Source organism: Nelumbo lutea, chromosome 2 (genome assembly GCF_056320005.1).
Source record: "Nelumbo lutea isolate HS-2025 chromosome 2, American lotus-T2T, whole genome shotgun sequence".
Taxonomy (NCBI): Eukaryota; Viridiplantae; Streptophyta; class Magnoliopsida; order Proteales; family Nelumbonaceae; genus Nelumbo; species Nelumbo lutea.
The window spans coordinates 44,933,807-44,951,237 of NC_142685.1; the positions used below are offsets into that span (position 1 = coordinate 44,933,807).

The window sequence follows — 17,431 nt, forward strand, 5'->3', positions numbered from 1 at the left end:
ATTTGAATATTGGAAAATATTTTCATTTTTAATATTTTTCCTGTGAACAAATGGAGCCTAACAGGCGACGTTCTACGATTGATAATTCCTCTTCCATCCACTCCATGCAACTTCAACACAAAAATGAAAAATGACTTCCCTCTCTCCGGGGATCTGATCTTAAGTGAACCCAAAGCTAGAAAAAAGAAACAGAGTTAGATGAGATCTTTCATTTTCTTTAAGCCCCTTCGCTCTAGCAAAGAATGGGTTTAGAATCACATCATTTTGATTTTATATGGAATATAAGCATCGTCCTTGTTACTTCATTACTTGAATAGATTTATGACTAGTAGTTAAAACCGAAGATGGATTTATTTCTGAGAGAGCCTCAACTTTTGTTTGGTGTGTCGGTGTTTCATTAATAAGGGGTCGCGGCATATGTCAATTAGTGTGAGAAATGATTGCCACTTGCTAGGTGTATGGTTCAGCAGTCCACGTCAATCCTCACTCCTCACCCTCTGTAATCATATATTTATTGGGGACATCCACTTAATGATCACTCACACTACACGGTTCCCTACCTAATTGGATATAAAGTTTTCATCCTTACCCAAATAGAGCCAATGAGATTTCATCAAAATTCACAAGGGTGGTTTTAATTGGATAAGCACTCAATCTCAATGTAAGAGTGGATGAATATGACAATAAAAGATTACATTTTTATAGTTTGCCGAATCAAAACCACCTAGTGAATTTTGATGAATCCTCATTGTTTAATGTCCAAATTCTCACAAATCGTCAAACTTAAGAGGTCCAGACTGCTAAATTACTGATGCATACTTGTGAGGCAAAGAGACGGAAAATAGGATACTAAAACATCAACACAAGCACAAGATAAGCATAAGGAGCATATGTGGAGTGTGGAGAATCAAGAAGGCGGCCTTCCTAAATAGTATAATCTGGTTAGTATCCAGTAGTCAAAATATGATTCTTTTTTAGAATGAGTTCTGAGTCCACAAAAGAATTCATTTCAACAATGTTCATAAATTCAAACCTAAAAGAGATTCCTAATTTTAATTTGTCACAAATCTTCTCATCAATCTAATCAATTTGTTTGACCACATATCATAATCCACTACTATATATATATATATATATATATATATATAGGCATGGTTTTTAAACCATTGCTAATCTGGGCGGTTGGTCAAGAATCCGCTGACTCAGGCTGGCTACTTTTTATTTTTCTTAAAATTACAAGGATTTGTCTGTTCAGAACGGACTGTTGAACCAGTGGCCAAGATAGTTCTAATTCTTGGTCGGTTTTTAAAACAGCGTGTAGTGGTAATAAATAAAATATGCAGCAAAAAAGGTATTTATATATCCTATCCTACATAAATAAATAAAATAATATGCAGCAAAAAGAATCCTACATAAATAAATAAAATAATATGCAGCAAAAAATAATATTATTTTATTATAATTTTGCACCCACAATGACTAGCCCCACTTCAAGAATACCATTTTTAATTAAACTTTTGTTCAGGAACTGGGAATTGCCGACTTGGGTTGGGACCACAGGTGTGGGATGTGGTCCATTTGGACTCACCCTGACCCAGTTTTGTTTCAACTCAGCGTGGGTCGTTGTTGGTTTTCTTCTTCTTTTTCTTCACGAAGTCTTCTTGTCATTATTCTCTCTAAAGCACACAGAAAAGCACCGTCTGTCTCTCCAAAGCACACAGAAAACGAGACTGAAGTGAAATTTTATGGGTTTGAGGCTTTGTAAAGGAAAAGCAAAAAAAAAAAAAAATCCGGGTGGGGTGTCTGCCCAGGTCGTGGGTTGATGAACAGTTCAACCAGTCGTTTCATCTGGCAAAATTATTGATCAATTTACTGCTGGTCCAACCATGTGGATCAACGACAGCGTCGAAAGTTTAGAAAATGAGAATATTGTTGCCATTAATCTCTTCTTGTGCACTGTGCATTGCTCTTAAAGACAAAATTCAGAGGCCTCTCTCCAAAGACAAAATTATTGATCAATCTACACTCTACCCTATCAAAATTATTGATCAATCTAGTCCCAACAAGCCACTTACAGCTAGCTGCATATCGAGACACTCATTCAACTTTCAAAATTTTTTAACAAAACAAGAGGCGTGGGCATATCATATACCGTTAAAAAGTGGAATTACATATTTCTCTAGACGAGAAAAATAAATTTTGTTGGGATATTATGTGGCACGTCCATGCAAAATACAGGTGTCACAGCAACAGGTCCCATCTCTCTATGCCCAATCTTTCATCAATTCAAGTAGAGGTGACCCATCAAATGGATGATGAGGAGGAGCAGGAAACATGGACGTACAAGAAAAGAGAAAAATCAAATCAAATGTACAAAAAAAATATCAAGCTGAGAGAGCATGGTTAGTAATACAAGTGTGGCTAGAAAGAAAGAAGAGAGTGCGTTTATGTCAGCTTGTGTCACCGACTGACGACATTTCTTTTCTTGGGAGAATGACAGTTCAGCCCATCCTTCTTTCCGTTATTAATTTGTTTTTCTTTGTTATTAATTTGTTTAGTACTGTTCATTTATTCTTTCAATCAGTAAGCACGCAAGAAATTAACTAGAAAGTCATTAGATAATAGATATTCTCTTTCTCTCTCTAGTGCCTTACCAACTCCCTATTCCCTACTACTGATCAACTCATCCTTCTTTCCGTTACCAAAAGCAAACCACCCTGCCCCACAAAAGAAAATTCATTGAAGCTGGGGGGAATGAAAATGACCTCCATACCGTTTTTCTTCTGTCTTCCACACTTTCTCAAACCACAAGAATGACAACCACCGAATTACTTCAAAAGAATAATACCCATGAAAAAATTACTTCAAGCAGAGAAATATATATATATATATATATCAAGTTATCTGATATTTGACAACTACCACAACTCTCCCTGTTATTGTGTTTTACAAACAATAAAATAAATGAATTTATATACTTAATCATTACTTTCTATACCAGAGGCAGACCCGAAAAAAGATTAGAAAAAGAAAACAAATCGAGAAGATTGATGGATCATACGATTCCAATGCCACTGAAGCTGAGATCCGAGGAACAGGAGGTAGAGATGGTGATCATCCCATTGCAATCAGATGCACTATCTTGCAAGCTCATGAGCAGCTGAGAAGTGCTGAAACTCATGGAAGGTCTTGCTCTTGGAACAAGGGGCACTTCAGCCTCACCGGCAAACATCTGAACCACACCTCTCATTGTAGGCCTGGCCAATGGATCAGGGTGTGAGCAAGCCAGCCCGACCATAAGCACCCTCACCATCTCTCCCTCGTCGAACTCACCTCCCAGCCTCACGTCAGCTGCCCCGAGTAATCTCCCTTCCCTGTGCAAATTCCAGACCCACTCCACCAAATTACTACTCACCCCAACTTTTCCAACCCCAATCGTCTCTTTCTCAATGGGTCTCCTCCCACTGGCCACCTCCAGTACTACAGCTCCAAAGCTGAACACATCAGTCTTCTCTGTAGCTCTTCCTGTGAGGAGATACTCAGGAGCCAAGTACCCCATCGTCCCTGCCGTTACCGTCGCATCCGGGGACTTGTCGTGCTCGACCTGCCTCGCCAAACCGAAATCCCCCAGTCGGGCACTGAAGTCTTCGTCGAGCATTATATTGCTAGTCTTGACATCCCTGTGAATTACCTGATTCTCACATTCTTGATGCAAGTAGGCCAGAGCAGAGGCCACACCCATTAAAATTTTTCTCCGGTGGTACCAAGGAAGAGGAGACCTCTCTTCAAATAAAGCCTTGTCGAGGCTTCCATTAGGCATAAAATCGTAGACTAGTAGGATTTCCCCCTTCTCGTGGCACCACCCTTGGAGACGGACCAGGTTTCGATGTCGTAGCGTCCCAATTATTGAAAGCTCCGACAAGAATTCAGTCTTGCCCTCATCTCCTCCATGACTACATTTCTTCACAGCGACGAAGTCTCCCGTGTCGGGAAGTATGCCCTTGAATACGGTCCCGAATGCACCATGGCCTATAATTCTGGCCGAGTCGAAGTTTTTTGTGGCCAACCTCAGCTCTCTGTAACTGAACTCCTTTGGGTTTTTGATGATATCGGGAGCAAGAGACTGTGATCTTTTGAGTGATTTGAACCTCTTGGAGAACACCCAAATGACAACACCGGCAAAAATGGCCAAAAAAAAGGCTCCAGCTGTTACCACCCCCGCCACCGCGCCAGGTCTTTGCTTACAGAGCTGGTTATGGCAGGATGACTTGTTGGAGTCGGAAGCAGAGATGATAGGAGCTGAGGAAGGAGTTGCCGTATTTGATGCGTTAGCCGTTACAGAGGATGGGGACGAAGAGACAGAAGGTGAAGGTCCGCCAAATGAAGAACTAAAACTCCACTGTACAATGCTGTGAATCTCTGTACTCCCCTGAGTCGAACCAGAGAAACCCACGTACATGAAATCGTTGACGAACCGTTCCAGGTCGAGATTGAATGACAGAAGCGGATCGGTTGGCCGGAGATTCGAGTACGAAACAGAGATATTGAACGACCGAGTCGGGCCATCATAATCGATCCAAGCATTCACGAGATCCCCGCTTTTTAGCTCCACATTAACTGCACCTAAATCACCCACCTGAGTAGAAAGCAAGCTGTTCAGATCCAAACCCACATGGTTCCCATTAATGTCCCTGAATTCTACGTCCATTAATGTGTCGAATTCAACCGCAACGAATCCAGACACCGCATTTCTTCCAATCAGGCCAAGGAACCCACCAGCGTCGCCGACCGTCTCGTCATCCGGCGAGATTAGAAAAGCGAGTCCTCCACCGATGGAAGATGGGTTGAGATTAGTGACCGAGAAGGAGAAAAAAGTCGAGAAAGAAGCCGGAGGAGTCTCAGGCTGGCGGAACCTGACGGGCTTACTGTACAAAATCCTCCCAGCGCCGGAATTAGGGACGAACAAATCACGAGTGAGACGCAAGCTGCCATTACTCAAATGAGCATCTCCGAGAAGCTTCAGACTGTTCAGAGTTAAAGTTCCTAGATCAAATTGCGTTGATTGAGAATCAACTACGTCGCCGGAAAAACAAAGAGAGAGAAGCAAGTAAAGGCAGATGCCGGAGGGAATCTCGTCCGAAAACAACATTGCTAATCTATTCGACGATCCATTACTGCAAAAGAAAGATATTCTTGTCTTAAATCTATATAGAAGAATCGATCACGGGCGACTGGTTGACACTTCGACAGTAATGTCTTCTAATAATTTATTACTGCTATTGTCTTTCTTTGCTTAGAACACAAGATGACGACTGGGGAATTGGAAGGCGAGGATCCAAAGGAATTCGACTAGACGGGGACGGGCATCTTATCGTATCTAGCGACACGTACTCATCTCTAACGGTTAGATATTGGGTGAAAAAGGAATCCTCTCTCTGACTTGACTTCTTGTCTGGGAGAGGCGGACGCAGATCGCAGGCTGCAGACAGTAGAGTTATTCTTAATTTTAGCGCAGTGCTATTCACACGGACCTACGGTAACATCTATCAACGTACAGATGGAATCAAGGAATTACTATCATTTATCATCCACCTGGCTCCACACAGTGTTGCTTCGTCTACGGGCTACGGTGAGTGATGACAGTGCCCGGTTTGATTGCTCCCGTCAGCAAAAGTTTGACTATGGTTAATAGTCCGTTACCCCGTTACTATGGTTGGGTTGGCTGGTGCTTTTACGATAAAGTGCAATACGTCATACGAATTGGGATTTGCTACTGAGTAATGGCTCCTCACACCGGCCTCACGACCACACCCACCGTCTATTGAGAATATCTTCCATCATTAATAATAAACAAGTATCGGAAATCCAGTGTGAGGTTGGGACATACTGTGGTTGGTGTAAGGTGCGAATAGCTTTACGTCATATGCACCCCTTTTACTTTTTTTTTTTTTTTAATTTCAGTTGTTTGTAAATTGTAATTTGTTTTATTGGGAGGATTGAAGAGCATATCTCACACCAACCTCACAGCATCAGGGGTGAACATTATTCAGTTAAAACTGAATTATCTAACCAAAAATTTTGGTTTTGGTTTTTCTGATTTAGTTTTTTGGTTTTTGGGTAATTTGGTTTTTAGATTTAAAAATTTGGTTAATCGAATAAATCAAATTAACTAAAATTCATTATATAATATATAATATGTTATATATTTATATATTAATACATTCTATATAATATATTATAATGAATTTAAATTTCATAATATATATTATAATGAATTTAAATTTCATAATATATATTATAATCATATATTATAGATTATAATATATAATATTATATATATTAATTAAATTCGATTTTTAACTGAAATAACTAAAAACCGACTACAAAATTTTGGTTTTATTATAATTCGATTTCGATTTGGTTTTCATTTTTTATTTTGGTTTTAAAAAATTTAGTTCATTCAATTCGATTTTTAACCAAATAAACCGAATGTGCACCCCTAGCAGATTGCAGTCATGTATTGAGAATTTTTCCATGAATGACAATATACAAGTATGGAGGTATTCTTATCCAGTTGAGCAGCATCATGTACTTTGCTGCCTTCGTGTGTGTCTAATCCCTTCAGAGTTTGGTCCATTCGGACCCAGCTCTGTTAGCCCCTACGATTCTGTTTCTCACTCCGTGAGTAAGAATAGAATGGCTTTAAACCAAAGCCAATGCATCGTGATGAAGGTAGATAGATAGACATATAACCAGTTATTAGAGAAACAATAATAACCAAAAATCCTCTTCATGCCCTAAAATGTATATCTGTGACGGAATGTGCTAGATGTCCTTAGAAAACACAACATAGATGTGTGCTAGATGTCCTTAAAAAAACACATGGGAGTTAAGTTAAGAAAGTTGGTCAATGGGATTTTAATTCTCATTGATCAAAAAACTCATATTCTTTTTTCAGATTTATGTGGGGAAGGGGAAGTTTATTTTCTTGTGTATCACTTACCCGGATAAATAATACCTATCTCCTAAGTGGGTAAATAACTTTCCCGCTAGGGGGGTGGGGTTGCCAACACTTGAACGGGACAAAAATGTCCCTTTTAATATTGAAGTTTTATGGCTAAAATGGTCATTACCTTATTTACATGAGAAATGAAAGAACATGGGTAAATGCAAGTCTTTCCTACGAAACATGCATTTACTCAGGTAAATAACTTATCAAAAAGCAAACGAAGCTTAGGAGTATTATTAAGGGCCCATTCGTTTTTTGGATTTTGAGAGGGGGATAGTTGGTCAATGGGATTTTGGTTCCTATTGACCAAGATACCAATTTTTTTTTTCAGATTTATGTGAGGGCCAGAGAAAATTTATTTTCCTCAGGTAAGTGATACCTACCGGATAAATAATTTTCTCACCTAAGGATAATATTGCCAACACGGCCTTAAACAAATTGCACAAAACGTAATTGTGGAGAGGTGGCATAAAATTTAAGGGTGGATGATGAATACATGCCTTTGTTTTTGTCAAAATTTTTGAAGGTACCATGAGGTTACTTTAAATTTGTCATGAAAAGGCAATGATCCATTTAAAGGTTCTCTGCAAAGTACATTAAAATAAAACAAAAGACAAATAGAGAATATAAAAAATCCTTGTCTTCTTCAACTAAATGGCCTTTCATTACTGAAGGCAAGCTATTAAAGGAGAGAAAGGAAAACTCGATGCAAATACATCCTTAGTTGAATCTCCTCTATTGTGCTCTTTAATGTATTGCCTCTTTAGAGGGAGGACTGTGGCAGTGGTAAGATTATGTCCAGTATTAGCTGCTCTATCTCGTTCTAAGGTAATTAATACAACTATACAAGAAATACCATGAATTTAAAGCATTGGGTTAGCTGATGTGTGATGAATCTATAACTTAATTTCCTTTATAACTTTGAGGAGTATAAGCGGGAACTTGTAACCTTCCACCTGACCCTTCTTCTTTCCCAAGATCCCACCTTGGGCTGATATGGTCTTGGGCTCTATGGTTGGAACGACAATACACTTTGAGAACTCGTTCGAGATATTTGTCGAGTGTGAGAGTCGAGAGGCGAGAAGATAGCCAAGCATAATAATGGTGATAAGCTTCAAGACAAGTTCTTCGTGAACAGGCACTCTTTTTACCTTTAGATGAATCAGGATTTGCATGCTTCTCACAGAGCAGCACCTTGCACCGACCTCACAGCCTCATCTCACCGTGTATAAGAAACACCTCTCCATGAATAACAGCACAAAGAATCGGATATGTTACTGGTGTGCGACTGAACGCATTATAAGGTTAGTATGAGAGCAGATCCGGACTCCCTTTAGATAGTAGACTTTAGACCCCTATTAACATGGACAGTTGGACACCACCACGGAACAATTCAAGATCATCATGGTCCACGTCCATTGCTGGTCAAACTGATCTAATTACATGGAGATATACTTGTTGGTTGGTTTCAAGCACACATAAGAGAACTTTCCTTGGAAATATATTAACCAAGTCGATTTATAGCTACTCATAATAGTTCACTGCTAATAGCTAGGATGTGATTTGAGCAAAGATGTTGATATTGGAGCCAAAGTATTGATACGTATCGGCTTGTATCTGCTGATACGCATTGCTTCGGGACCTGTCAGGTATGTCCTTATAGTGGGTTATCGGGGGGTCTGACCGGTTCAGGGGTGGAAGAGCTTAAACCGGCCCCCTTGAATTAGTTTCAGAAAAAAAAAATAAAAAAAAAATAGTATTGATTTGCCCGACGCACTTAGACCGATATATCAGATGTATCGATATTTTAAACCTTAATTGGAACAGTTGAAGAAAGGTAGAGATCAAAAAAAGCCAAGGCAAGTCGTCTTTGGTGGAAAACCCCCTCCTGGCCCCCCGAAGAAGATGCTTTCCCTTTTCCCCTCGTCTACATGTTTTTTTTCCACCTGACATGTCATCTCAGTTTGAAAAGCCATTTTATGTAGAGCATTGAATCAGTTAATGAACTGATGAAAGCAGATTTTACCCTCTTCCTTTGGAATTCACATCTACGCCCCCCCAAGTGCCCTACAAGTAGACCTGTTCATGGGCCGGGTTGGGCTTTCACTTGTCATTAAGGGAAATATGTTAGACCCAAGCCCGAGCTCGGCCCTGATAAAAAGTTTGAAACCCGACCTAATAAAAAAAAAACAATTTTTCCTATTCAAATTAGAATTAAAAATTTAGATAGTTTTTTTTCCTATTTAAATAAACAATGGGCCTACAAGATGGTTTTTTTCCCTTTATTGCGAATCGGGCTTTTTGGGCCGAATTTAAGCCCAAAGGCCTATAACCACGTTCAAGCCCGTTTGGGGGCCAAATCGGGCCGGGCCGGCCGTTGAGCCACCCGGCCCATGAACAGGTCTACCTACAAGACACCCTAACCATGTATTTGAGAGCATCTCCCTATGACAAGTACAGAAGACGATTGGAATGTGCTGTGGAACATTTGTGGATTGTGCCGCGTAGACGTGAAATCATTTCTTTATTGGTAGGAGCAGTGTTGAAATACAGGGTAGGTATCCGTATTTTAGCCGAATTGTTATGTATAGCGATAGCGTAGTTTTCCTTAGACTTGAAATCTGCTGCATTCGTACGCTTGCATCCGATGTCGGACAAATGTTGCTAATCAAACCACATTAGCTACCACAGTATCATAGCAATGCTATTATTGTAACAGCCCCACCTTGAATTAGAAAAATAAAAAGTGACATCTTGGTGAGCCAGTGCAATATATCTACGGCTTGATTTTCCATTTCACCTTTGCGCTATGACACTGAATCTGATTAACTGCCAATAAAACACGTTCAAACCCTCTACCAATATAATTCCACAGCGCACATCTTAATACATAGTGGGTCCCAGTTTTATACTAAGATATACGGTATTAGATCAAATGGGTAGAGGGTTGGAACATATTTTGTTCGTAAAAGATCTAACTCTATATACTATTGCAGCGGAAACTAACTCTACTTAATGTACGACAATCGGGTGGAATATAATACCTAAAAATTAATAACCTATCAAACTGGTATAATCCAAGTCAATCCATGGCATTCATTTCTATTTACATGGATTTATGATTGGTAAAAGCTTTTCATGTGTGATACCTTTCCGGTATCATAAAAGACTACATCACCCATATGATATTATCACGTTTTCTCACAAGCATGAATGGCGTGTGTTGCTGGCAAATATGGAGTCGAGGGTAATAATGTAATTTTTGGTATTCAAAGCCCATAGGTCCAATCTGTTGAAATAAAGACTATGTCAGAGGCCCTGGGAGTTATCCCAGGGATGAAGGCTCCGACGGTCAAGTTAGCCAAGGGTTGTAAGGGGTTGAACCAAGCAAGTGAGGAAGCTTAGAGCTGAAGTCTTTGTGTATTAACCTCAATGTGGGAGCCCCTTTTATAGTTGGAGTTTCCGTAGAAGAACAACAATTGAGAGTGGTTGATAGTAGTTGATGATGGACAGCCAAGATGCATTCGGCCAACGCTACGTGTCAAAATCTGCAAGTCGACCATATATTCTTACATCACTTGCCCCCCACTCTCAAGGTCATAGCAGCCGAGGTCAGTTGGTGAGTTGCATGGATTCCTTGGCATCGACCAAAGAGAGTATGGTGGATTCATGTGGAGGCATAGGCCTCGGCTGCAGAGCTGTTCTCAATGGCTATCCCTGTCTCTTGGCATCGCTTCGTCTCCCAAGTTTGGTGCCACATGAAGCCCGTTGGTCCGGGCTGTCAGGCCGGCTGATACACGGTCGTTCAATCAATTGAATTTGGGTCATACATTTTCCTTTAAATAATGAGGCTGGTTGAGCGAGCCTTCACCATTTGCTCGAAATCTTTAGTCTTGGAGCTATTAAGGACACCTCAGCTTTCCACAACCAGTTCTTTAAACTCCCTTTTCACGAACAACTTTAGGTAAAGAACTTTTGTCATCGACATGCCGATCTCAAATTCTAGTCTTGAAGCTTAGAACCTTGCTGACTAGAGTACTTCTAGCAGCACTACTAGTGGCGATAGGAGCGATAGTAGTGACGTCGAGAGCTCCTCCCGGCCGTCCAACATCTAGGTGTTAAGGGAAAGGGTCATGTCTCATGGGGCCTAGCGCGACCAGCAGAGTGTGGACTTTGCCAATGAGAGTACTGGTTCCACGTGGTCGAGGGCCAACGCCACAAGAAATATGCTTGCGCTTCATGAAGTGCTAGATGTGGAGGAGGTTGAGGAACCTATGACCGAGGAGCGGGCCAAGGCTGGGGTAGGTCATGGTTTGCTCCTAAAGGGGAGGCGTGAGTCCACGAGCATTACCTTCACTTTGGATTGCGGTTTCCCCTACACTCCCTAATTCCCTGGATTTTGAACCATTACAATCTCACCCTTAGCCAACTCGCTCCCAATACCGTTAGGATGATAGTGGTTGTGTTGGTGATGGCCCATCTCCAAGATGTGTATGTGACTCTGAACATATTTTGAAGTTTGTTTGCCTTGAGGAAGCATCCCAACAGGAAAGGCTTGTGGTATTTCCAAGGTTAACGGGAAAAGGTGGTGGACAACCCATCATCTATACATAATTGGAAAAAGAAATTCTTCTTTGTTACCTACCCTTAACGTTGGTCCTTTCGGTTTGGTTGGAGGGACCCAGATACGCTGGCCGAGAGGATCACACCACGTAGCAACAATGAGGAGAAGGTCGTGATGAATAGGCTTCAGTTGGCAAGACGATTCATGTCGAACCCTTGGTAAAGGATAGGCTTTGGTGATGGCCGGCCTTAGTCCTACCCCCTTGGTGTGGACACTCCCGTCGTCTGCTAGTTTCGACTTTACTTGAATTTCATTGCCGCTTTCCTAACTTGTTTGTTTCTCTTGTTGGTAGAAATGGATGACAATAGAAAGAGAAAATTGCTGGAGACCGCAACATCCAAAAGAGCCATCCAAAAAGGAGCTGCCGAAAACATGCCTCGACGTCAGCAGGTCGAGGAGACCGCCTAACAATGGATTGAGGTCGAGGCAGCTAGTAAGAAGACAATGGCATAGAAGCACCTTGCAAAAGTATCCCGAGACCCTCAGGCAAAGAAACTTCAGCTTCGTGAGCAGCGTCGGCCCAGGGGGGCCTCGGGCGAGTCTCACCCGGGGGCACCTCGATCCTTCAATCCCTGAGGGGATGAGCCACTCATCAATCATCGCATCTTTTCGACCGCAGTGGAGCGTGTGAGAGGGTGACTCCTTGTCGATGTATGGCGTCAGCTGGTAACTAGCGGTCGACATGCTCCTTTCCGGTGACCACCAATCCTAGACACAACACACTATGGATTCGGTCCAAGACACGCTTTTGGATAAGGCCGCTAAGGTATGCACGTACTTTTCAAGTTCGTTATGTCGCCAAGGTCTTCTTGGCAGAATGTGACTAATGAGTTTTCCTTTTACTGTGCAGATGGTCTCTTGCTCGGTCGGCCTTTGCGACAAGGTGGAGGTGCTGATTCAACAGCTTTGACAGGCATAGGAGGAATAGGGATGGATTCGAGCTGAGCCGAGCCGAATACTTGTCTCTTCGAGCTCAGCTCACTAAAACTGTATTAGGCTCGAGCTCAAGCTCAATTCGAGCTAGAGACTTGAGCCTACTCGAGCTCGATTGCAAACCAAGTTCTTTTCTAAAAAATAAAAAGTATACATATAAAAATATTTTTTTTATTTTACATACAAAAAATTAAGAATTATAAAAATCATTTATTATTATACATATAAAATTATAAAATATACATATAAATAATGTTTTTATTTTACATACAAAAAATAAGAATTATAAAAATTATTTACCATTATAAATAAAAAATTAATATATAAAATATTATTATATAATAAAAATTATTTATTATACATATTTATATATTTACATGTATATGTATATGTATATGTGTGTGTATGTATGTATGTATATAATAAAAATTATATATTTATTATACCAGCCTCGCGAGCCTCACGAGTCGAGCTTCACTAAGCTCATGCTCGGCTCAAAACTCGGTTTAAACTGATCTAACCTGAGCTTTTCACATGTCTTGCTCGAATAGCTCATGAAAAGCTTAGCTCGTGGCCACCCCTAAGGAGGAGATTGAGTGCCTAAGGCAACAGATGACCAAGACGTAGTCCAGTCAGGAGGTGGCCAAGGGTTGAGTCTGAGACGAGTACGAACATCGCAAAAAGGTTGAGGCCGAGGTAGCCACCAAAAGGGACCTCGTGAACGAGCTGAAGTCTTCCTTGGCATCGACAGGGCAATAAACCACAAAGGCGGTCAAAAAGTACAAGTCCTCAGACGAGCACGAGGCAGACCTGACTTCCTTTGCCTCGCAAGCTTACCTAGAGGGCTTCAAGGATTGCAAGAACCAAGTGTTGAAGATTATTTCTTCCTTTTTTTTTGTAAGGGGTTGACTCCTCCCTCATAAGATGCCTTTTTTTTGTAAAGAAACTTGAATAAATGGAACTTGAGTTTCTTGTCAAAAGATGCTCTTCTTATCTTCTTCTCTTTCCTCTTTTGTGCAAGGGGTAATGCCTCTCCCTGAATAGGCATTTTTGTAAAGAAACTCGCAATTCTTTAACAGTTGCAAAAGTGATCTATACTTATTCTTTCATAAAGACGTCCCATCTTAGATACTCTTAGGTCGAGGCCGATATAACAAGTCACTCGATAACAGTTGACGAGGTCTTAGAACTTTTTACCTTAGCGAAATTGGAAGGGGATTGGCTTAGTGGAAAGGTGTTGTTTACTTAGTGTGTCTTTGGTCGTATTTTCATAAAGTGATTGGCCAACACCGGCACTTTGGCCTTCACAAAGATTCACTTCTTTAAGGGTCTTTGAGGCCGAGGTCAAGGTTGTGGGTCACTTATCAATAGTTGCCAAGGTCCCAGAAGATCTTGCCTTGGTCAAAAAAGGACAAAAGGCAATTAGGCGTATGACTTGCAAAGTGTCGTATGCCTTGGGCCGACGTTTGGTCTGAGCGTATAACCTTAAGAAAGGTCGTATGTTGCGGTCAATCGGCCGAGGAGCCGGCATCTAGTCCGAGTGTATATCCTTAAGAAAAGTTGTATGCTGTGGTCAATCGGTCGAGGGGTCCTGACGGCTAGAGGGGATGATGTTTACATAAAGAAAGATTCGAAGTGAGAGGAACTTGCTCTTTTAATTTACAATTTTCCATTAAGGTATTTACACTCTATTGATAGCACATCAGGAGATTTATAGAGTTCCAGATACGGGGCACTAATCTTCCACCCATATATTCTAGTCGAAAGGTGTCAGACTCTACTACTTGCTTGATTCTGAGGGCCCTTCTCTATTCGGAACAAACTTTCCAATGCTAGGCTTGAGAACCATGACCTTTCTAAGGACGATGTCACCTTCCTTGAAGTGATGCTCTCTAACTTGAGAGTTATAATATTGCAACTCTTTGCTAGTAGGCCACGACCCTAATTTCACCTTGCTCTTGGGCACCTTCCAATAGCTCAAGGTTGTTCCTCAACTCTTCATTGTTCTCAACTTCCTAGTATGCCTCGATTCGAAGTGTTGGCTGGCCAATCTCTGCTAGGATGGCATCCTCTACCCCATACGTCAAGTTGAAGGGAGTTTCACCTGTGGTAGTCTGATGAAGGATATTGGAGGCAGATGCCTAGTGTATGCCTTTTGAGACAAGATGGATGCTCCCCCTGAGGTCGAGCCCCCAACTATGACTTTAACGACTTTGACCAGGGGCGATGGGTGTGGGGCCTGACCTGTGGCTATTGCGAGGATGACACTGGGGCGTCGCCCTCAACATAATCCTTTAAGTGTCTGCGGCGAATGAGGGACTCGATCTCGTTCTTGACTTCATAACAGTCCTCGATGTCGTAGTCAGTGCCGCAATGCTACTTGCAGTACTTCTTGGGGTTTTCCCTTCTCGGGTTCCTTTTCAACTTGGCTACCCACTTCATTAATTCCTCCTTCCCTACTTGCATTAGTAAATGCATTTGGGAGGAGTTTAGTGGCATGTACTTGTTTAAGGAACGAGCCAACGACCTCTTCTCACCACCCTTGTAGGTGGGACTATCGCCGTGGCCATCCCTTTCCTTCCTCTTCCTGTCATTGGGCCTTGCTTCTGGATCTTGGAGGTGTTTGTTAGCTTCGGCCTGATCGATAGTAATCTACTTTTGGACCTTCTTCAAGAACTCAACTTTAGTCTTGGACGAAGTCTTGGAAATGGACCAGATGAGGGGTCAAGGCCAAAGGTTGCTGATGGTTGTGTGCATGGAGATTAAGGGGTCGAGGTTCTTGACCTCGAGTTCTTCCTGGTTGAAACTCTTCATATACTCCTAAAGGCTTTCCCTGTGCTTCTACTTGATGGACATTAGGGAGATGACAATTTTCTAACGCCGTCAACTGCTCACAAAGTGACCTAGGAAGAGATCTGCGAATTGGTCCCAAGAGCCGATGGAGTGTGGAGACAGTGTCAAGAACCATCAGCGTGCTACTCCCTTGAATCTAACCTGAAAGGCTCGGCACATGAGGGCCCAAAAGCTTTCCAGGTGGTCCTTGGGATCTATACTCTCATCAATGGTCTCTAGCGTCGAGGCCTTGTGGGACGGGTCGTCCCTATTCTCGGAGTGCTCGGATGCCGACATGTCCTGAACCTTGTGAGCGTGGTGATCGTTGAGGAGGTCACAAGGTCGAAAACTAGCTGGGGAGAGGCGAGGCGCCAGCCTCCTGCCCTTGGAGGGGGACTGTAGTGGCCCGAGCACCCATCGTCGTCCCGGTTGGTTGCCGTGCAACTATGTTGACGGTTGTGATTCCTGAGCTCGACGTAGGACCCCACAAGGTTTCCCTCGGCTAGGGAGCTGAGGGGTCTTACAATCGGGCTTGCTAGCCATTGGCTACTGCTGTCAGGTTCCGAGGGGTCAACCTCCTTCGGGTCGCCCAAGAGTTGGCTTAGCGGGGTATGGGTGGATTGCCCATCGTGTTGTGTTGTTCGTGGCCTCCGATGGGGCGACCACCTTGTGGGTGTCCTCCTACCAGATGCACTATATAGGGGTGTCAATGGTATTCGAAAACCCGATTCCAAATTTGATATTCGATATAATCGAATTGAATTCGAATAATTCAAATATCTAATTGGTCGAATTCAAATATTATATCCATACCAAATAGTTAATCGGATTTGAATTCGGATATGACCTTATTCAATTCGTTAATATCCGAATTTTCCAATTATTTAATTCTTATATATAATATAAAATATTTCATATAATTTATATATAATAATTAAGGTATATAAATAATTTATATATTAATATACTTTATATCAATAAAATATTTATTTTATATATTTATTAATTATCTAAAATAATTAATAAATCAAATTCGAATCGAATCGAATATTCGAATACTTAATCGAATTCGAATTTGGATATTAATTTTTAATATCCGTTGGATATCGAATTTTCTAATCATATTCGAATTCGGATGTTGCCTGATCTGAACCGAATTCGATCCATTTACACCCTTAGCCTTATATTGTTCAACCATTGGGCCTGTTGTTGTCTAGCCTGTTCAGGACCAGCTTGAACTAGTCGATCGTAACTAATTTCTAAATGTTAGGAATGGTCTCTTGTTTGTTAGTCATTTCGGACATACTAGTTGATTAGATTAAATTTGTTTTCTTAGGACAAAGTCTTGAAGACGTTTCCTATAGATGGTGCCAATTTTTGCTGCCAAATACGGAGTCGAGGGTTGTGTATTAGGAACTCGGAAATACTATGACTTTAACGACTTTGAACAGGGACGATGGGTGTGGGGCCCGACCTGTGGCTGTTGCGAGGATGACACTGGGGCGTCGCCCTCAACATAATCTTTTAAGTGTCCACGGCGAATGAGGGACTCGATCTCGTTCTTGACTTCGTAACAGTCCTCGATGTCATAGTCAGTGCCACAATAGTACTTGCAGTACTTCTTGGGGTTCCCCCTTCTCAGGTTCCTTTTCAACTTGGCAACCCACTTCATTAACTCCTCCTTCCCTATTTGCATTAGTAAATGCATTCGGGAGGAGTTTAGTGGCATGTACTTGTTTAAGGAACGAGCCAACGACCTCTTCTCACCACCTTGTAGGTGGGACTGTCGTCGTGGCCATCCCTTTCCTTCCTCTTCTTGTCACTGGGCCCTACTTCCGAATCCTGGAATTGTTTGTTAGCTTTGGCCTCCTCAATAGCAATCTACTTTTGGACCTTCTTCAAGAACTCGGCTTTAGCCCTGGACGAAGTCTTGGAAATGGACCAGATGAGGGGTCAAGGCCAAAGGTTGTTGATGGTTGTGTGCATGGAGACTGAGTGATCGAGGTCCTTGACCTCGAGTTCTTTCTAGTTGA

The 17,431-nt window shown here is 41.8% G+C and overlaps 1 pseudogene across 1 annotated transcript; it reads right to left on the bottom strand.

The window, feature by feature from the left end:
* Positions 1-2,859: 2,859 nt before the first annotated feature.
* LOC148870281 (L-type lectin-domain containing receptor kinase VIII.1 pseudogene) lies at positions 2,860-6,070 on the bottom strand (annotated as a pseudogene). Its single transcript, XR_016107784.1, has one exon. The product of XR_016107784.1 is annotated as an L-type lectin-domain containing receptor kinase VIII.1 pseudogene (transcript).
* Between the last annotated feature and the right edge of the window lie 11,361 nt (positions 6,071-17,431).